A 22,200-nucleotide genomic window follows, 5' to 3' on the forward strand; every position below is an offset into this window, starting at 1 on the left:
GACACAGCAGTTGGCTTGCCCCACGGCACAGCTCAGGCCATTCTGTCCAGAGGAAGAAAGGCTGGTGTCCCCAGTCCCTGCGGGAAGGGCCTGTCCTGTCCCATTCCACATCTGCACCTAAAGTTTTGTGTTTTAAGTATGACAATTGTACAAAACAGATTTTGTTTTCATGGCTGCCTACCGCAGCCAGGCCCTAAAATGGCTCTGTGCTCACTTCTGCCTAGAGAATTATTCCTTGCTCTTCTGGATATCAGGCTTGATGGAGTCACGGCCAGGCTTCCAGCCAGCTGGGCACACTTCCTGTGCCTGGCAGTAAGCTGGAAGGCCTGAACTAGTCTGAGAGTCTCATCCACAGAGCAGCCAACAGGCAGGTCATTCACAGTCATCTGCCCAAAGGCAGTTCCATCATCAGTGATAGAGGCCCCTGCATGAGATGCCCTCATCAGCCTTTAAGACTCCACTCTCCTGAGTGATGGTTCACTTGGGGTCTGATACCAGGGGAACAATGATGGGTCCCAGTGCTCTTTGTTTCTCGGGTGTGTTTATCCATGCCAGGTGACAGAAATGGGAGCCTGCAGGAGAACTTGGCAGTTGACTTTTTAAAATTCTCCTGCCCTGGATCACCTGGGTGGCTCAGTCGGTTAAGCATCCAACTTCAGCTCAGGTCATGATCTCACAGTTCATGAGTTCGGGCCCCATGTCAGGCTCTGTCCTTACAGCTCAGAGCCTGGAGCCTGCTTTGGATTCTGTGTCTCCCTCTCTCTCTGCCCCTCCCCTGCTCATACTCTGTCTCTCTCTACCTCTCAATAAAAGGAATAAACATTATTTTTTTTTAAGTTCTCCTGCCCTGTCACTGAGAGCAGTGATCTCCATCGGGCACACAAAGGTTAGGTCAAGAGCGTAGAAGGGTACAGTATATTTTCCTTTGTAGTCAAGGGGGCTGATGTCTGAACTGGCCATCTGGAATAATGGTCATGGCTTTGATGTTGGGGGGCAGGATGCTTAATTTCAGCCTTTCCTAAAGACATCTTGCTGTCAGCAGCTCTGAGAGATAACACGGCAAAAAGCAGTCTGGAAGAAGACCCCTACACCCATTTTTAAATACATTTTTGAATCTATACCAAATTACAAAGACATATTGCTCTAAGAGGGAACAGAAAGCCTGTACATATGAATGAATGAATGAATGAATGAATGAATGAATATTTCACTTCCTTTAATGAAGGATATGTAGGAGCAAGTGAATTTTGAAAGTATGCACAAAGAGAAAATTGTATTCTAACTTCGGAAATTCTCAAAATAGGCTCTTCTCAATATGCTGTATGTATGACAAGTTTGGCAACACTTTTATTTCAATACATTAGCCAATTATACTGATGGATTGGATTGTAGAATTTCATTGTATAAAACTAGAAAAAAGGAAATAACTTTACTGGTACTTCTGAAATACATTTCTTAAGTATTTTTTGAAATTTCTTTCAGGTTTGAGGTTTGGAAATCATTTTAAAAAGTATGATATAAAGTTATTTGAAGAGATGCTCTTAAAGTAAATTAAAAAAAAACTTATGTTAGAATAGGTTTATCAAACTTTATCATCAGTCTTCCTCCTTCACTTTGGAAGATAAACAGATACTTACAAGGGATAAACATAGGTCAAAGTCACTTTAGTAAAGACTGATACTTTTTATAGAAAATATATTTCAGGTATTTATTGGCAAATATGCACTTTTTCCTTTTTTCCTTAGTTTCAATGGATTTTCTTTAAAATATACAGAAATAAGAACATGTGAAATGAAATGAACTGCTACCTCTAAACTGAGCCATTATGATTATTCTGGTTTAGGACATAATCGTTATTGCTTCAGAGAAATGAATTTTTCTATGAATCACTTCATCTCTGTTAGTGAATATTTTTTAAGAATTCATTAAATATCTGTTAGTGAATATGTAATATATATCTTGTGCTAATTACTTTCACTATTCTTTCATTTAATTATTTATTCACTCAACACAGTTTTATAGGATTGCTACTCTGTGCCAGGTTCTGTGGAGAGCACTGGGACAAAGAGTTTATTCCAGATGGAGAGAATAATATCCCCATCCCGATGGAGAGAGTAAGGCCCCATGATCAGAAGTAAGCATGGTGTGGCTAAGAGTCTGAATGAAGGCCTGTGTAAATCAGATGCTAATGAAACTGAGGAAATATGCAGGGACCAAGGTTGTTGATAGTCAAAGTGATAATAATTTTAGTTTTAATTGTAAGTGAAGCCATTGGAGTTTTAAAAGCAGGAGTGCAAGAAAATATGTGACAATAAAATCCCATTTGTTCTAAGACAGATCACTAGATACAGTGAAAAAATGGATTCCCGTAAAGATTGATGCAGAAGACTCACACAGGCAAGATACACACCTGTGACATAGTCTAACCAGGAGATGGTATGGAGGAGGAGGGTTGGGTCGAGAAGGAAACCGGATCTAGAGACTGGTGGAGAGATTAATACAAACACACACAATGCACACACATACACATACACATACACATGTGATGTGTGATTTATTAAAACCAAGAGTGAGGGGAGTGAGGGGAGGCAAAGATGTACGGAAGTATTCCCAGAGCTGGTCCATTCACTGAGATGGAAGCCCTAAAATGACCACAGATAGAGGAGCGATCATGAGTTTAGTTGTGGGTACGTTGAGTTTGAAAGAGCAAGTAGTTAATTTAGAATGGCGTTAAAATTTTGCAAAAGTAATAATAAGTAATCCTCAATGCTTTGCTCTGATTTTTCTTAAAAAATCACCAATGGGGTAGGAAATTATCAATTCTTACAATTATTCTTTGTTTTTTGTTGAAAGAAATATATATTTAATTTTGATTCCTCTCTGGATCCTTGTGTACAATTCAATGAATTGTTTTTCTTTATAAGAATGTCTAATATACAATTGGTAAGGTAACAATTGTATATTGGATATTCCTACAAAGAATAATAAACATAATTTTTCTCTCAAGAAAGAAAAAGACATTGATATTTTGTGTTTAATTTGTTAAAATAATCATATAAAGCCAAAATGATAAAGAAATAAACGAACATCAATCTAGCATTCTGGAATGCAGGATTTTTCTCTAAAAGTTTAGAGTTTGTAGGCCTTTTGTTTCCCTTTTAATATTATAAAATGAGTAAATTTAGAGCCCGCTTCAAGAAACACCTTTTAACTCTTAACCGGTTGACCAAATAAGATTTTAAGAATAACATCAAAGAAAATATGTATACTTTCTCATGGACTCAGTTTTTGAAGTTATGTTTGTCTGAATAAATCATATTATAAACTATGGAAATTGACAATAATTTTATGGGTGATGGGTATTGAAGAGGGCATCTTTTGGGATGAGCACTGGGTGTTGTATGGAAACCAGTTTGACAATAAATTTCATATATTAAAGATTTAAAAAATAAAATAACATAGCTAAAAAAATTTAAAAAATAAATAAAAAATTCAAAAAAAGAAGAGAATTTTAAATTTTGTTGTAGCCCCTTTATGTAATACAAAAATTGAATTTGTAATTAATTAAAAAATACATATATATGTAAATTTTTTAAAGACTGTAAGTAAAATGGTCATGAATTATTTTCCATACCCATTGTAATTCAATATGAAAACATCAAAAATTACTATTTTGAAAGATTAAATGTAATACTCCCTAACAGTTTTTGTCCTCCTCAGGAGACAGGAGGGGTAAAGGACAGGGTTTTTGGTGTAGGGATACAAGTGTGAAGAAGGGAAGCGAGGCACCCTCCTAATCCCATTAGCCATCTCATTTTTCTCTTTTTCTCTGTTGTTTTGTCTGGGTAAATTTTTACCTGAGAACTTTAGGATGTTAATTATCATTAAATGCCCTTACTGAATGTAACTAAATATACTCTAGATATATTAACAATGTGCAGAGATTCCTGGGACAGATTTCTTTCCCCATAGTACAAATTTGAATTTTGAAAAAAACAATCGTATTTGTAAGTCTGTCAATTATTTCGTAGACCATATCCTTCTTTTCAAAACATACTCATTAGATTGCAATCAAAATAGAGTAAAATACATAGTTTCTCCCTGAATTTAGTACCCCATCCTAAGTGTCATAAATGCCTGTCTAAAACATATGGTCATAAAAGCTGAAAAGAATTCTTTTTTTCACAAAAGATCCCGAGTCCCCAGAGTTTAAGGAACTCTACTGTGTTATGAGAGGTACAAAATGTGACACAAGTGGGGGAATGAAGTAGTCTCCCCACTTCTGTGAGGAACTAGAATGACGTCAGAATATTAAGAATTTCTGTGCATAAGGTATCGCTTTGATCCTTGAAGAGTTTGCAAATTTGGGAACACCGAGACAAAATCTTAATATGGACATTGGTGACCCACTGTGCTTCCAATCACAGCATTGAGGTGATGCCTTCAAGTGACTTTGAGAGCAGAGATTCATACACGAGTCCACTTATATAAGACCATATTGCCAAAGGGATATCCAAAAATGACAGGGCTAAGATTTGAGAAGACAGAAACTTCAGCTATTCCACTAACAAGCTGGATGACCTTGAGAACATCACTTCCCCTATCTGGGACATAGTTTCCTCACCTGTTACATGAAGAGCTTAATTTAATGTAACCCTTTGGTAGGAGATTCTTAAAATAATCTAGTAAAATTGACCTGGACATTGTCCATGTAGAAGGTCCTCATGCTTCAAATGTTCAATAAAATAAAATATATCCTCTTCTGTCCATGGTACTGAATAGATGAGCTAACTATGTCCTGAAACTTGATTGTTTCAGTACCATAGTTATTGAATTCATGACACACACCAGACAATTCATTATCCCCTTGGGATAAACAAAACAATAGCTTTCCAAAGATTCCACATCCTAATTCACAGAACCTAGGAATATATTACATTACATGGCTAAGGGCAAATAAGATTTCAGATAAAACTAAGTTAGCTAATCACCTGACTTTCAAATAAAGAGATTATCATGGATTGTCCAGAGGACCCAATGTGATCATCAGGCTTCTTAAAAGTGAAAAACTGAAGCCATTTAATTCTGAGTGGGAGAGGAACGTGAGTGTGGAGGAAGTGACAGTGATGTGCTAGGAGAAGAGATTATCTGGCTGTTATTACCTTTAAAGATGGAGAAAAGACCATGAGCCAAGAGAAGTGGACAGCTTCTGGAAGCTAGGAAAGGCAAGAAAATGGATTCTGCTGTAGACCCCAGGAGAAGAACACATCCCTGTCCACACCTTTATCTTATGCCAGTGAGACTTGTGTCTCACGGAACTGTTGTTCTGAGCTACATAGTCAGTGGTGGTTTGTTACATCAGCCGTAGAAAAGTAACACATCCCTTAAAGATTTTATAGCATAGTTAGGGACGCAGACAAGAAACCTCATAAAGCTGTCAAAGTGGCATTCACAGAACTTTATGGGAAAACAAAATTGCTAACAAAACCATTCTGGAGTTAGCCTTGTTAAATTGTTTTTCTTAAAGAACAGTTGTAAGTTGTGCCTTGAACAGGACTAGGGTAAGCAGAGGCAGAGATTTGTGATAGAGGGAAGAGAACTGAACTCAAACAGAGGCAGTAGCAGATGCTATGACATGAAGGTGTGAAGGATGTTCGTATACCTGGAAGAATCACAGCTTACTGAAATCTGTTTACTTCTGTTTTACCACCGTATGTCAGTATTGCCACAGTTTTCCTTTACATGATTTCAGGTAAAACAACCAAATCTCAGCCCCGTTCCTAGGATTAGGAAGCAATAGGACTATACTTGCAGACTTCGTTTCTTATTCATAGTTATAAAATTAAAGCTTTTAAACTATCATATTGCATAGACTTGGGCCTCTTTGTATCTTTCTGCCATTCCAGTTATTAATTCTAGAAAGAGGAAAAGTGCTACCAGGCTGTGACCTGGTGCCCTTTCCACGGTCCTCCCATCCCTTGTGCTCATGTCACTTCTTTCTGTTCTACACATTTCAGAGACTTGATCTAAAGTCTTAAAGCACATTGAATTTTTCACACATGTGGCTTCTTGAAAATATATTTGCTTAAGATAGCTTCATGGTTTGTCAATGCATGACGTTTATAAATTTCAGATCAGAGGGAAGATGTGATACCTCCAAATTCAACGCAATTTACTTGCATAGTATGCAGAGAACAGACACCACGGTCCATAGCAAGGTCTGCTTACAGGGTTGGCCCTTGTCTGGCATCTGCAAGAGAGATTGCATCCTGGAGCAGAGAGGAGGGGGTAGGGCACCACAGAGGTGCAGGTGCGTGGTATTGGTATTATTGCTTGGGCAAGTAGGCAAGGGTCATTACGTCATATCAGTACGTACTTTTTAAGAAGAGCCCTGTTCATCTGGTAATGATTAGAGGGTATAATAAATTGCTTATGATTAGTCTAGTAAAGTATATTTAATATGTAATTAAAATGCTAACAATGGAAGAAAAGGCTTTGGAAACATTAGTATTTAATTCTGAGAATTACTGGATGAATGCTTTTTTAAATGTTTAGATTTTATTTATTTTTCTTAATGTTTTGTAACATTTATTCATTCTTTGAGAGACAGAGACAGAGCATGAGTGGGGGAGGTGCAGACAGAGAAGGAGGCACAGAATCTGAAAAGCAGGCTCCAGGCTCTGAGCTGTCAGCACAGAGCCCATGTGGGGCTTGAACTCACAAACTGTGAGATCATGACCTGAGCTAAAGTCTGACACCTACCCTACTGAGCCACCCAGGTGCCCCTGGACTCATGATTTTATACTGGTTAACTGTACTTCATCTCTCTAAGCTTTAGTTTCCTTCCTTCACAAATGCTGATCCTGAGTCTCTCGTAATGGTTTTGTGAGACAGGTTAGCCCTTAGACCAAGTAGCAAACATTTCTGGTTCTCCGAATAGGCATGTTACAGGATGGTACTTCTGCACGTGTTCTGCTCTTCTTTTTGTTTTCTTTGGTGATGTGCAGCCATGATATCTGTGATTACAGCAGTGAAATTACACAAATCAACTCTGAAAGAAAAGTTTGAGATCCAGCTACAATTCGCCACATTTCCTTCCATATGCTGAGTGTGCCATCATTCGCTTTGGCTCATCTGGTCTTCTGAGCAACTTTGATCACAGAACCATTTGCACATGGAGAATGAGAGAAAGCGTATACGCTCTTTGTTGTTTTATTTCTGTTTGTTCGTTACCACAGCATATCTTTGCCCATCCTAACTGGTCAAATTTTTACTAAATGAAATAAAATAATGCAGCACACCCAGCAATAATGCTTAATGTATTATATGTGATTCGCAAGTAATAGCATTATGTGTTCCACTTATGTACCAGAGCTCGAACAGAATACCACAATGAATGGGTCAAGTTTAATAAGCAAAAGTGTAGCGAATTTATCAGTACATGGAGAGGCACACTCACCTGACTGATAGAACAGGAGGCATTAAATACAAATTCTGTCACCACCATTTTTTTGCCTGGAGGTGTTTTTTTACTTGAATTGTTAGAGCAAAGATCAACTAAATAACTATGTGTTTTACATCAATTTCTTAATGACTGTTTTTACACCAGCTTTGCCTGACCATGAGTCAGGAAAACAAGTTTCAGATGATTTCTTTCTTTATACAATGAGATTATTCTTACAAATTTCAAAAAGAAACAATACTCTGGGGTGCCTGGGTGGCTCAGTCGGTTAAGCGTCCGACTTCAGCTCAGGTCACGATCTCGCGGTCCGTGAGTTTGAGCCCCGCGTCGGGCTCTGGGCTGATGGCTCAGAGCCTGGAGCCTGCTTCCGATCCTGTGTCTCCCTCTCTCTCTGTCCCTCCCCTGTTCATGCTCTGTCTCTCTCTGTCTCAAAAATAAATAAACGTTAAAAAAAAAAAATTAAAAAGAAACAATACTCAATGGTATGCTACGTAGGCAGACTTATATATGTGAATATTGTTTTAGGAAAGAAAAATATAGACATAAAATTCTGGTGAATGATAACATCTGGCCATGAGAGTTCAATGGTGAGCTCATGATTAGAAATCTTTATCTGACTAAAGATGCTGCTTACACTTAGGAATCTACTTAAAAACAAAAAGAATCTCCATTTGGGCTTGTTATCCAAAGTAGTCATGGCCAGTATTGTATGGCATTTTAAAAGTATAGAGTATAATAAACTGTAGTTTTAGAATTGTAAAGAAGCCTAATTATGTGTCTTTTAAAGTTCACTGAAGTTCAAATGTTTGTTTTGGCGGACCCACAGCCAAAGCAGTTGGAAGACAGTATATATGCACAGGCATCTTTAAAATTAACTGTTTTAATTACCAAAGTTAAAAGAAACATATAAATTTTCTTCTTAGTCTCTTTTCCTGCAGTTTACTTGCTTTCCCTTATCTTCATCCTTTTTAAGGAAGATTTACAGAGCCCTGATTCATACACCAAGAACACAACTGGCACTTAGATTAACAAATTAATAATGCTGCACATTTTCACATAAAAATGTGTAATTTTGGATAAAATGCAGTAAGTCCAGAGATTTATACAACCTTCAAGAATTAAAATAAGTAGAATATTCTTCATTTTCCATAGCTATAATCAATGAAATATTTTGAAATTTTAATAATTTTTAAATGTTTTTATTGGCTGTATTTCCAGACCATATAAAGAGCATTCTTAAGAATACAAAACTGTGTAAATATCTTGTAATGTCCAATATGAAAAGTTCCTTTCCTTTGAAATGCAGTACTGTGTTTGTCCTTGATATGAATACCGCGAGTATACGATACAAGTATAGGGGCGTGAGGAGCCTCGTGAATTGAGCGTAGACATTTGGCTGTGGACACAGGGAACTGAAAGTATAGAACGTGTCTGAGGAACAGCTCAGACGAGGAGACACAGGCATGGCTGGCGTGTGGGTGTCTTGGATATCAGGGGATGCGTGGCCTCAGGGGGGAGTTCTACCTGCCTCATTTGTCAGTTTCCATAAAATCTCTCTGTGTGCCTACACTCTTTTTAGGACTTAGAGTCCGTTTTTATGACCTGCATGTTTGTCGTGGGGACATCTCTCCACAGTGAGCGTATCCATCAGGTTAGAGACATAACTGGTATATAGACCCTGTGGAGATCACAGGGAGCCCTGCTGCCCTCACGGGGTCCTTACTTGTGTGCTGTGCCACCTCATTGTTCCCTTCCGCAGCTGCCCCCTTCTCACAGGGTCCAGGCAGCTTCCACTACAGGTTGCTCTGTGCTCTGTCCAGCCTCCTTGGATGCACACGTGACCCACCCGGTACACCACCTCCCTCCTCTGCTCCAGCCAGACAAACCATGTGGCAGACACCCAACCTTCTTTGCTCTTGGGCAACACCACTCCCTATTTTTTTACAGAACAAATCTACGAAGCTTCAGTATCCTGGAAATCTCATTACTGAATGATTAGATCAACTTCCGAAAAGAGTCAGAATTTTAGAGGGAAGAGTTCAAGTTCTATCTAAAATGCAGTATTCTTTGCCTCTCACAAAACAATACTGCTAAACACAAAGGCATTCAGGAGAAGGTACTTAGGGGACCTCTGTCCACTTCTTCCACGGCTCTCTGACCTTCGGGTTGACCCATACTCCCTTGTTCAGGTTACTCTGTTTAAACAAAATATCACGTAACTCCCGTGACCAAAACTCAGGTTTTTCTCTAGTAACCAGAGATTCTCACTGAGTTCTAATTTAATTTGAGCAAGTGAGAATATACCTTCCGTTCCCTGCTTCCATTTTATATCCCCAAAGCCTACTCAGTACCTCCCCCTATTGCCCTATAAACTATGCAAAACTCCCCCCGCCAAAACTGGGAAGAATACAACTCCCAGTCCTTTTGAGGCAGAACCTAGGTCTGATTTTACAGTCTATGGCATATTTTTTGATTTGGAAACTTAAGGTAAGTGATTTCATAAACCTGTGTCTACTCTCCTTTTGATCCAGTCTTTGGGGAAGTATGCATTCTTATAATTTCCCTCAGGATAGAAAATTCAAGAAGAAGGATGCTGGTGCCCTTCATCCTCAAACCACATTTTGGATCTCTTCCCTTCAATGTAGGGTTGTTGCATTTCTTCCTTTATATCCTTTTAAATTATTTCTATGGAGCTTTTAGAAATATTTAATTAAAGGTAACACAAAGAAATATTCACTAACATTTTATTAAAAACCAAAATATCTCCGCTTCGGCCTGATTAAGACGGGTTTTTAAGGTGATTCACATTTTAACTCACGAGGACATCCGCATGCAGTTTAGGGTTGTAGAGAACAGAGGCTTGGTGTTAAGAGCCCGAGATACGGCATTGTTTCTTTCTCACTGAAAATTAAAAAAAAAAAAAAATGAGTTGACATTTTCCCCCAGTAATGTTAAACCAAACTAATAATAAAATAACACACATCCAATTAGAGAATAACTGAGGAAGAAATTACAATTAATGATTTATTTTTTTAAATACTGATATATTTTTAACCTGCGCCTTCAGGGGAGATGAGAAGTAAGATTAATCGGAGAGTTCATGTCAAATGGATCTGTATGTGTGCAAGCTGTTTTCTATTTATCACTTAAAGCCCTGCGTTTAAGGGTTGGTGTGACTAGTGCCCTTTTCCTGGGATCAGAAATAGCCATTTCCCTGAGATCGGTTGTCCGCAGCTCGTACCTAATGCTGTGATAGATGCGAGAAAACCAGTAACAATCGTGTGACAGCCACTGGCAAGTGACTAGCAAAAATGGATGTAATTTTATATCGCTCATGGCTTGAATTTCCCCCATTATATAATGGATGTGCCTTTGTAATTATTTTAGGATGTTAAAATTCAGCTGCACTGAATATAGTTTAAGTAGCTATTGACCATATAATTTTTCTGTGATTCGATGCACACGCACATAATGGGTAATTACAGTACTATAGTGCATTGTATTTGTAGTTGTTTTCCCAGAACAGGTGAGATGACCCTATTTATTCACCCTAGTGAGTTTCACCCTCTTGAAGTCAAAATAAATTATAATATATGATAGAAAATTGAAGAACTATAATGCAAATTGAAGGAATACAACCAAAAGTCCACTGAAAGATTTTGTGTTTTGAGTGGATGTCAGATTATTTTCAGCCTATTTTTGACCATTTGCTTGTCTGCTGAGTATCTAGTCTAACTTCTCAAGTTAAATAATCATCACTGCCACCACATTCCTCTATTTATTCACTCTCTACTTAATTGCTTAAGCCAGATTTTGAGAAGTACCTTGGATTTGCTTTTGCCATCTTTCTCATATATGGATACCCACCCTCTTTATCAGCTCTGGTGGTTCTGTTAGTTATTTATTGCATCAGTGCCTTCCTTCATGCCTCACTCTTTTATCAGTTAAGATGCCCATGCTCTGTTATTCTGAGAAGTAGAGCGGTCTCCTGGATGGCCTCACTGTCTCATCAAACTTTCACGGCTTTCTTAGAGTACTCTTTCTGAAAAATAAACACTAAAAAGGTAATTTAAAAACAGTCAAATCTATTAGCCTGGCCTATAAAGTGTTCCCCGTTCAAACTTACCTACTCAGCTTTTACCTGATTATCATACAGGCCACACAAGAGTTACTCAAACAGAACATGCATTTTACGCCTTGATGTCTTTCCTAGAGTTTGTCCAGCATCTTATTCATCTGTGAAGAACCAGCTTGGGTGACTTTCCCTAGAAGTTTTCCTTTCTCTCCATCCCTTGGAGAGTTACTCATTCTCTGCTCCATCCATCGAGTATGCCTTGCAACTAACATGATGTTTATCACACTGGACAACTCATCCTTTTTTCCAGCTGGACCATCCAAATCTTGAAGGCAAGAGCTGGGTCACATTTATCTTTATATGTGGCTATTTTATATGAAGCTCACTCTGCAACCTAGTTTCCTTTTAAGGATTACTTACTTAGCCTGTTGGCTTGGCTGTCAACCCTCTAGTAAAGACTTCTTGCATCCTTTTGAGTTAATATCTCTGTGGTTGGTGTCGTGAAATTACTTGCTTTATGTACCTGTCCTCTATAGCTGACCCTTCAACATGGATTCCATTCTGTTTACTGCTGTGTGCTCTTGGACATGACTGTTTCGGCTGTTTCTTTTTCTTGAGCCTTTCAATGTTTGGTCTGGGCAACATGGCCACTAAGTCCATTTTTACTCCTATAAAAAATTCAGCCTGAGTCTCTTCACATTGCTAGATGAATAAATTACACATCCACATGTATACCAATAAAGATGTGTTGAATACGTTAATGGCTAGATGAAAATATGTGTGTGTTTAAAAATATCTTAATGCCTGAATATTTTTCTTAATTCTAGAAGCAATGTCATTCTTCCCCATTTACAAAACTATTCCTCTTACAGTATGTAAACAAGAAAAACAAATCATTTAAACTCTGAGTTTATATTTTCGCTCATTCCTTTGAGAGGAAACTGCACAGATATCAAATCCCTAGTTTTATTTTTTAGACATGCTTTATGACATTCCAAACATTGAGTACAGATAACAAACAATAATAATTAATCAAAGTTGATTTCAATTGCCTGAAGCATTATCTGTGAGGAAAACAGCATAGCAAATGTTCTCATAAAAATGTATTGCTAATGTGTCACTGAAATACAATAAAACAAAAGATTAAGGATTTCCCCTCACATACTGTGTTTCAACCTCTTATGTTGGCTGATTCCTTTGCCATATTTTGGAAGTTTCTTTTCCCTACAAATGATAGTTGATGTTTATAGCATTCTAGACTTTCTACGTTTCCATCTAACTCTTCATCCCTTCTCCTTTTGTGTGACCATTGTCAGCATGAGAGGGAAAAATACTCAAATACACAGGCTGACTTCCATGAAAAATTACGGATAATAAAACCCCTCAGTGTGCTGTCATCAAAGCAATTTTGTAAAGTACTGGGCCTCTAAAGGAGAAATTAATGTATCTAACCAGCAGTACGCTGGGGAGGTGGCAAAAAAATGAGCCATCTTGGTCTTGCCAATGAAAGGTTCTCTTTGCTCTGTTCCAACATGCTGGCCACCAGCTTCCTGTCAGGAAGCACCATGGCCTTAGAGATGCATCTGATTTCCTGTAGAGCAACCCATGCTCTTTATCCCCATCAGAAGCAAAGGGCGGACTCCCACATCTGTGGCCTCTGGAGTTGTTTACTCTTGCCAAGTGGTTTGTTTGTGAAATTCTGAGTGGAACTATCACCTATTCAATGTGAAACATTGCCAGGAAGGGACCAAGTAGGTTAAAAAGGAGGACATTTGTTTACCTACAGACCACCGATGTCATTGTGCACTAGAAACGTGCACTGCCTTCCAAGCAAAACTCTTTCATCTCTGCCTTTCCATTCACAACCCCCTCCAAAGGATGTGCCTAAATTCCATTAATCTGTGAAAATACATGTCTTCCAGTTACATTAAGGAAAGCCAAATAACTTGGCAAGTAGGATGCGTGAACGTGGCAGGTAATAATTTTAATTTATGATTCTGAATAGATTTCAAAATTTTTGAAAGGAAACACACACACACACACACACACCCCTGGGTAATATGCCTTTATAATTTTTCAAATGTAGGAAAGGCAACAGTAAATGAGAATAAAATTGGTATCATCAGATGAACACTTTACAAGGTTAGTTGTTGAAAATATTACAACAATCATTGAGGAACCATGGACTCTTCACAAACTTTACATTTTAACAATACTTGAATTGCCAGATATGTGCTTTGAATCCTCCTAATTATCCATTGATATGTCAGCTCATTCATAGGTACTTATGTATCTTCTGTATTCTGCCAGATTATGTACTCAGGAAAATTACAATAATAAGATGTATGAATGAACACAAATTACTTTTGTCTGGGGTTTTTACTAGACTCTTCATATCTAGTAACCATCATTCTAATTAACACTTTATAAACACCCGAGGCTTATGCAGACTGAGTGATACAAGCTCCTTAGTTGAGACAGTCAATGTGCAAATGAAGGTGCATCTTATTCCAAAGCCCTTGGGTTTTCTTCCACAAACCACAACAAGCACTGTTCTCTGCTTGTTCTACTCACTTGCCTTCCCTCCTCTCTATTTCCTTCCTTTTTTCCTGTCCCTTACACTCTTTTGGCTTTTAATCTTTGATTTTTCATTTGTGTCTCCTTTCATAACTATGGGTGGTAAACAAAACCAAAAAAACTAAAATTAGACTCACAGTCACATAATAATATTCCCTGTGAATATCATTTTTACCACATCAGATGTAACAAATTCTAGATGATTTTAAAATTCTATTTCGGCTTTAAAATATTGTCTCCTTCGATAGCCATTCAATGACAATTTGGAATCCATTTGAGTTTTACGAGTAAAGTTCAGCAAAGCAAAATATTTATATTTGAATTAAATGTCCTAATTATGAATTTTTAAGTATCGCTTTTCTTCATGGAAAATAAGGATCTTTTAGCTTGTAACAGACTTCCTGTTTTTAAGATTCTCTTTTGCATTTATAAACATTTTCTACATTATTTTAGTTAAAGGGGCATAATTTTCCCTCTGCTTATCTCATGTGATTTGTATTCCTTGTAAAACATCAGTATAAGGGCAAGGTATTTTTTTCCAAGATGGTGTAAAAGAGAGTTAAAATATACAAATGCAAATATTTCCCTAAAGTTATACATGAGATAACTTGTATAAATGAGGCACAATGGGCATATATGGGGTTTCCAGTCTCAAAACCTGTGCAGGGTCAAGGGTCAGCATATAGCCAGGACTTACTTTTCACTGCAGTGGCTGGTGTTTCACTCAGATGTGTGGATCTGAAACAGCCATGTTGGGGGCAGCTGTGTGGGACAGCCATGTTGGGGTCAGATGTGTGGGTCTGAAACATTCATGTCAGGGTCAGATGTGTGGGATCTGAAACAGCCATGTTGGGGGCAGCTGTGTGGGTCTGAAACAGCCATGTTGGGGGCAGCTATGTGGGTCTGAAACAGCCATGTCAGGGGCAGATGCATGGGTCTGAAACAGCCATGTGGGGGTCAGATGTGTGGGGTCTGAAACACCCATGTTGGGAAGAAGTCAACATAAGAAGAGACCGGTTTGCCTAGAATAGACTAATGGAAAGGCAGGCAGGGAAAGTAAAATAATTGGACCAAACTGTGAATAATTTGGCTGGTAAGATTGGACTTTATTCTGAGATAATGGGAATCAAGTAGGCCTTCAGTGGAAGCACTAACCTGAAAAGAGGTGTGATGCGTGAAGAAAATGCATCTGAGAGGGGTGAGCCAGGTGGGTCAGGCCTTGGGAGACTGCCAATAAGGAAACCATTGGAGGGAAACCCCAGGAAAGAGGTTCTGGGAGGCACGGGTGGAGACAGGGATGGAGAGAAGCTTCCAGACTCTAAAAGTATTATAGAGAAAACAGCCATGAGCTCCACTCATGGCCCCGCAGTGGGGAAGGAGGAAAGGAACTCAGGTCACACTGCAACTGGACAGTAGGATTTGGAGTCAGGTGCAAAGGTCAGAAGCCGTCTTACAGGACATAAGTTCAATGCATTAGGATAAGTGACACCAAACCAGTCACAGGTCCTTGTTGCTCAGGACCTGCGGGACATGAAGGTTAGCGTCTTGCCAACGATGATGGTATCTTTCTAAGTCAGGGGCATCAGTAAGATCTCTCTGGGACTTAGTTCCCCTGGAGCCACAGACTACCCTTCAGAGGCAGAAAAGCTGGGGACAGGGGGCACTAAGTGCCTCTGACCACCCCTCACACATGCACACACACATGCACGTGTGCCCACGCTCACTGCCCACAGCACCTTACGCCCTGATGGCCTTCAGGCAATGTGAAAACAGGACCTGCTTTTCCCTCCCCGGGCAGCAGGGGACGCTACCACCAACCCCTTTTCCAGTTCCCTGCCCCATGGCTGCCCCCACATCAAGTCCAACACCCTGAGGGACATCCCTTCCTTCTCTTTCTCCACCGACCTCCCCACCCCCGCTACATTTAGCATGCATTAAATTTTCTGTGTGGGTCTTCATCTCCCTGAAGGGTTGACTCCCCTGTCCTGTAAGATGGGTCCTTCCAGCCAAAGGTGTGTGAGATTGCTCAGAGCAGCTTGGGATCTGAGTGCAGAAGAGAGAAGGTGAAAGCGAAAACAATGTTGAAACGCCTGACTCTTGAAAGAAAAAAATATATACATATTCTTTAAGAAAAATGGATGGGGCCTGAGTATTCACATGCAGAGGAAATAGAAGGTGTTGAATACCTTCCAGTGTCTGGCTTTAGGTGGATGAGAGAATTCAGAAAAATGTACTGTTTGCACGTATCTTCTTGATTTTCTCCTACAAAGTATACCTTTTTTTTAATTTTTTTAACGTTTATTTATTTTTGAGACAGAGAGAGACAGAGCATGAATGGGGGTGGGTCAGAGAGAAGGAGACACAGAATCCGAAACAGGCTCCAGGCTCCGAGCTGTCAGCACAGAGCCTGATGCGGGGCTCGAACTCACGGACCGCGAGATCATGACCTGAGCCGAAGTCGGCCGCTTAACCGACTGAGCCACCCAGGTGCCCCCAAAGTAAACTTTTCTTACAAAATAATCTTGGAGAGGTGTGTAGATACCAGCATATTTAATACATTGAACCATTTAATATGCACTAGGGGATGCATTTTATTACTAATAATAATTATTGCTGTTAGCCTAAGGTTTGGAAAGTCACTAACCAATAGATGTTCATGTACTTGAAGTAATACATTAATGTATTTTAAGATAAGTGTTGCTTTTGTTACATAAATAATTGCAATCAGCTTTTATGAGTGAATCAGATTTGTGTTTACAGAGTTTATAAAGTGAAGTACAACTGTATCATTTAAAATAAATAATAATTTTCTTTACATTCACAGTAAACCTTAGGGAACATGTTTAAATCTACTATTTTGATTTTTTTCAAAGAAAGGGTGAATTTTCTCTTTTTTGAATATTCAGAGATTAGACATTTTTATTCTTTTACAATAAAATTAATACTAGATTTTTTTTAAGGAGAGCATGGTGGAATGTTTAATGAACAGGTTTTTAGTAGAGGAAAATAATAGAAACATCATATGGATAGTATTTCTGTCAGTATGGCAATGGCATTAATATGGACTGCCTCTTTTTCCTTTGGAAACAATTCTACTCAAAATATAAGCAACCCTACAAGGTATGTAGGAAACATATAGAGATGCAGATAATACAGTTTTACAATTTTAAAAGCTATTCTGTTATGACTGTTGTAGTTAAATACTAATAAGAACAATTTCTGACTCAATTTTTCATGGGCATTTATTGTAAAATGTGGTTTTCAGCTTTCCCAAGAAAGCAGACTATACTGGCATTCAAAGATTTCCATGTGCTGATACAGACTTTTTACTGACGGTGATCTGGCATAGTTAGTATCCTTGACCTTTACAGAAGCATAAAAAGAATCAATTTTACACTGCCACCTATATAATTTGTTTTACATGCCAATTTTCCCCGAAACTTTATTTGGGCTCAGTTTCATTTATCAGACTAGAAATAACAGTATCATTTTATCATCTAATATCTGCCTACTAGAATAAATTCATTGTATTGGATCTTTCCCATATGACATGTGATTATGAAGTAATCAGATGGTTTTTTTATCACACTTTTTCAGGGTAACTTTCCATACCCTCTAATTATATCATCGGTTCGCAGTATGATTCTCTCCACAGTTATTTCCAAATCTATGCATGTGGAGAATGATTTCCTGGAGCAGGAGTCTGTAAAGACCAGAGAGTAAATAATTCAGGCTTTGTGGGCCAGATGGCCTTCTTGAAGTTTCTTCACTCTGCACTTGTAGCCCGGAAACTATCAACAGATGTAAACGGATAGACAAGGCTGTGAACAGCGAAAGTAGAATTTTGTGTAATTTTCACATGCCAAGAAATATGATGCTTCCTTTGATATTCTCCCCAGCGATTTAAAAATATAAAAACGGTGGTGCCTGGGTGGCTCAGTGGGTTAAGCATCCCACTCTTGATTTCAGCTCAGGTCATGATCTCATGGTTTGTGGGTTGGAGCTCCACTTCAGGCTCTGCACTGACAGTATGGAGCCTGCTTGGGATTCTCTCTCTCTCTCTCTCTCTCTCTCTCTCTCTCTCTCTCTGCCTCTCTGCCCCTCCCCTATGTGTGTGTTCTCTCTCTCTCTCAAAAATAAATACATCAACTTAAAAAAATGTAAAAACTGTTCTTATTTTATTGTCCATGCACAAACCAGGGAATGGACTGGATTCATCCAGGAGGCTGTAGTCTGCAGTGTCCTCAGTCACACAATCAGCAAACCTCGCTCCTAGAAGCCCGGTCACAGCTTTAGAAAGGTACACATTTAGAAATGGAGAGGGGGACACGTGTGAAGCAGAGGAATATCATAAACTTGGTCCACACAGCAAGGGATCCAAGAAGGAGAGCGTAACTGTGACAGTCTTGAAAATTAAAGGTGGTAATCTGCTTGACAAGGGGTTGTGATGTAATGGCACAAGCTAGATACTTGCTTTGAAGTCAGTTTTGCAAAGGAGGCATGCTAATGTACGTAGCTCTTGTGTTTGTTTAGGGTCCCATTGGTGGGACCTCTGCCCAGCACCCCTGCAGCGATCTGTTCTCCACTCCCAGCACTTACTTAAACATGAGCGAGCCATGAGTACACACGATAGTGTACTTTCATGCACACAAACTACGGCAGAAAGTGTGCTTCTCAGCAATTAGCAATTTTACTATGTGCAGTAATTGTGTTAAATTCCTCAACCTTCAACACTTATCTCAATGCCACTGAGAAACCATTGGTTTCTCTCTCATTTCCTCTGTGATCCCAATCAATGAATCATCAACCTTCCTTTCCTTAAGTTATTTAAGAGATTTTGTTTCTTATTAATGGATGTTAATTAACAGTCTGCTTTGCAAGAGAGTTGAGGACTTCTTATTAGATATCTTTTGAAATCTGTAGATTCTGGGGAGGCAGGGCCTGTCTTAGGATCCTCATTAGTTTCTCCAGGAGAAGGTTTTGTTTTTAATTGTTGTCACTGGAGCATTTTCTTTTTCATAACTGAATTAAAACTATAAAATGAAACGTGAAAAATATCCAGGCTCTTATCTATTATTGGAGATTTGTGCTCAGCTTTCTTTTCTCCATTTAAAGGGAACATTTCATTAAAAATAGTAATAATTAACAGCCTGAACCAAAAATGTTTAAGTCTCTCCTTAAAAATTTCACATGAAATGTTTCTTTTGAAAATTTTTTAGTGTTTCTATTTTTGAGAGAGAGAGAAAGAGAAAGAGAGAGAGAAGGAGGGAGCGAGGGGGAGGGGCAGAGAGAGAAGGAGACACAGAATCTGAAGCAGACTCCAGGCTCCCAGCTATCAGCACAGAGCCCAATGAGGGGCTCAAACCCATGAACCATGAGATCATGACCTGAGCCAAAGTTGGGTGCTTAACTGACTGAGTCACTTAGGTGCCCTTAAAAATGTTTCTTTTTAAGGAACATTTCCACCTGAAACGTTGGTATCTTCCTGGAGTACCCTTTAATTTACAGTTATGGTTTGTTTTTTCACATAGAATAACATTATTGATAGCCCCATGTAAAGCAACCTCCGTGTATCTTCATGTACAATTCTTTATAGTGAGGTTACCTTGACATCAAAGATCTAGGTCTTTTGAATTTTTTTAAACACATGTTTTTGGGGTACCTGGTGGCTCAGTCAGTTAAGCACCCAACTTCAGCTCAGGTCATGATCTCACGGTTCATGGGTTCAAACCCTGCATCAGGCTCTCGGCTGTCAGCATAGAGCCTGGTTGTGACTCTCTGTCCGCTCTCTCTGCCCTTCCCCTGCTCACTCTCTTACTTTCTCTCTCTCAATAATAAATAAAATAAAAAATTTAAAAGTAAAAAATAAAACACATGCTTTTATAATATTTCCACATAACCCCTTTTCCCCAATTTTTAATTTAAATTCCAGTTAGTTAACATATACGGTAACATTTGTTTCAGAAGTAGAATTCAGTGATTCACCACCTGCATGGAACATCCAGTGCTCATCCCAACAAGTGCCCTCCTTAATGCCCATCCCGCATCTAGCCTATTCCCCATCCACCTCCCTCCATCACCCTCGGTTGTCCATCTTTCAGAGTCTCTTATGGATTGCTTCCTGCTTTCTTTTTTCTTCCCCTTCCCATATGTTCACCTGTTTTGTTTCCTACCTTCCACATATGAGTGAAAACATATGGTATTTGTCTTTCTCTGACTGACTTCGCTTAGCATCGTACACTTATTTTAACTGTAGAAATCGGTCCCATGTAGCAAGTCATGATTCCACACAGCCCACATCTGAATGCATGCATACACATGTGCAAGTGGATGGCATGTATTGTTATTAGGATACATACGTGCTCACATACAGGGGTGGCCAATGAAATGCCACTAAACGGTGATCATCCTAATCATAGTGCTGCATTTGTTGAGTTCTTACTGTTTGCCAGACATTATGGCAGCACCCCACTTGCATTTTCTTATTTGGTGCTCCCAACAATCTTGTTGATAAAAACGACTTCATAAACATTGCTTAATTCTTCATTGTTATTTAGAATGAGTTTATTTGAAATATTTCCCCGTGTCTCCCTCACAATATACGTCCTAGCATCAGGCTGGCCGGCCATGCGTATTGGAACATCGGAACTGCGCATTCAGCATAGGAAGATGCTGAACTTAATGGAGATATTGTTATAGCCTGGATATCACTTTAGGAAGAATGTTTATGTTCATGGACCCAGACAGAGGCCCATGCTGTTATATTGATAAATACATGTCAACCTCAAATACTCATGTATTGTGTTCATATAACTAGCCAATAGCAAAACTAGATATCAAAATATATGTTACCTCTTTTCATAGCATGCTACAATGATAGGGATTTAGAACATATTTTTACTGGGAAATTGCTCATAATGTAGATGAACTTCTTAACTGTTCAGTCTCTCCTGAAAATTAAAAATGAGATTTGGGCTGGAAGCTCACATTTTAGATGCTTATTGCGATGACCTCTAGCCTTTCCTCTAGCTCCTCCTCATCCTCTTCTTTCTCTTGATATTTTTTTAAATTGTATTTTTACTTTATTTCTATCTTATTTTTATTTATGTTTTTATTATTAAAGTATAGCTGATGTACAATGTTCTATTAGTTTCAGGTGTACAACATGACAAGTGTAGGTACCCTCTGTCATCGTACAGCATCATTACGATATTATTAACTATATTCCCTATGCTGTACTTTTTATCCCCATGTCTTATTTACTTCATAACTAGAAGCTTCTACCACTTAATCTCCTTCACCTATTTCACCCAACCCCTACCCACTTGCCTTTAGCAACCACCAGTTTGTTCTCTGTATTCATGAGTCTGTTTCTGTTTTGTTTGTTCATTTGTTTTCATTGTGAAGACATATATGTGAAGACATGATACTTGTATGTCTTCTTTGTATGACTTCTTTGATTTAACAAAATCGCCTCTAGATCCATCCATGTTGTCACAAATGGCAAGATTTCATTCTTTTTTATGGCTTAGTAATATTCCATCATATATATGTGTACCATATCTTCTTACCTATTAATCTACCAAAGGACACTTGGACAATTCCAATATTTTAACTATTGTAAATAACACTGCAATAAAATAGGGGTACATGTGTATTTTAAATTAGTGTTATCATTTTCTTTGGGTAACTACCCAGTAGTGGGATTATACTATATTTTTGAATTTTTTTGAGGAACCCCATACTGTTTTCCACAGTGGCTGCATCAGTTTGCTTTCCCACCATCAGTACACAGGGCTTCATTTTTCTCCACATCCTCATCAACACTTGTTTCTTGTGTTGTTGATTTAGCCATTCTGATAGGTGTGAGGTGGCATCTCATTATACTTTTGCTTTGCACTGCCGTGAAAATGAGTGATGTTGAGTATTTTTTCGTGTCTGTTGGTCATCTGGATATCTTCCTTGGAGAAATATCTTTTCATGCCTTCTGCCTATTTTTAATCAGATTATTTGTATTTTTGATATTGAGTTGTGTTCTTTATATATTTTGGGTATTAACCCCCCTTGGTTATATCATTTGCAAATA

The 22,200-nt window shown here is 38.6% G+C and overlaps 1 protein-coding gene and 1 pseudogene across 1 annotated transcript in view; one reads left to right on the forward strand and one right to left on the reverse strand.

Annotated features, from left to right (window-relative positions):
• PCDH15 (protocadherin related 15) overlaps nt 1–22,200 on the forward strand; it is an 833,394-nt gene that overhangs the window by 65,432 nt on the left and 745,762 nt on the right.
• LOC102963826 lies at nt 211–1,028 on the reverse strand (annotated as a pseudogene).

Source organism: Panthera tigris, chromosome D2 (genome assembly GCF_018350195.1).
Source record: "Panthera tigris isolate Pti1 chromosome D2, P.tigris_Pti1_mat1.1, whole genome shotgun sequence".
Classification (NCBI taxonomy): Eukaryota; Metazoa; Chordata; class Mammalia; order Carnivora; family Felidae; genus Panthera; species Panthera tigris.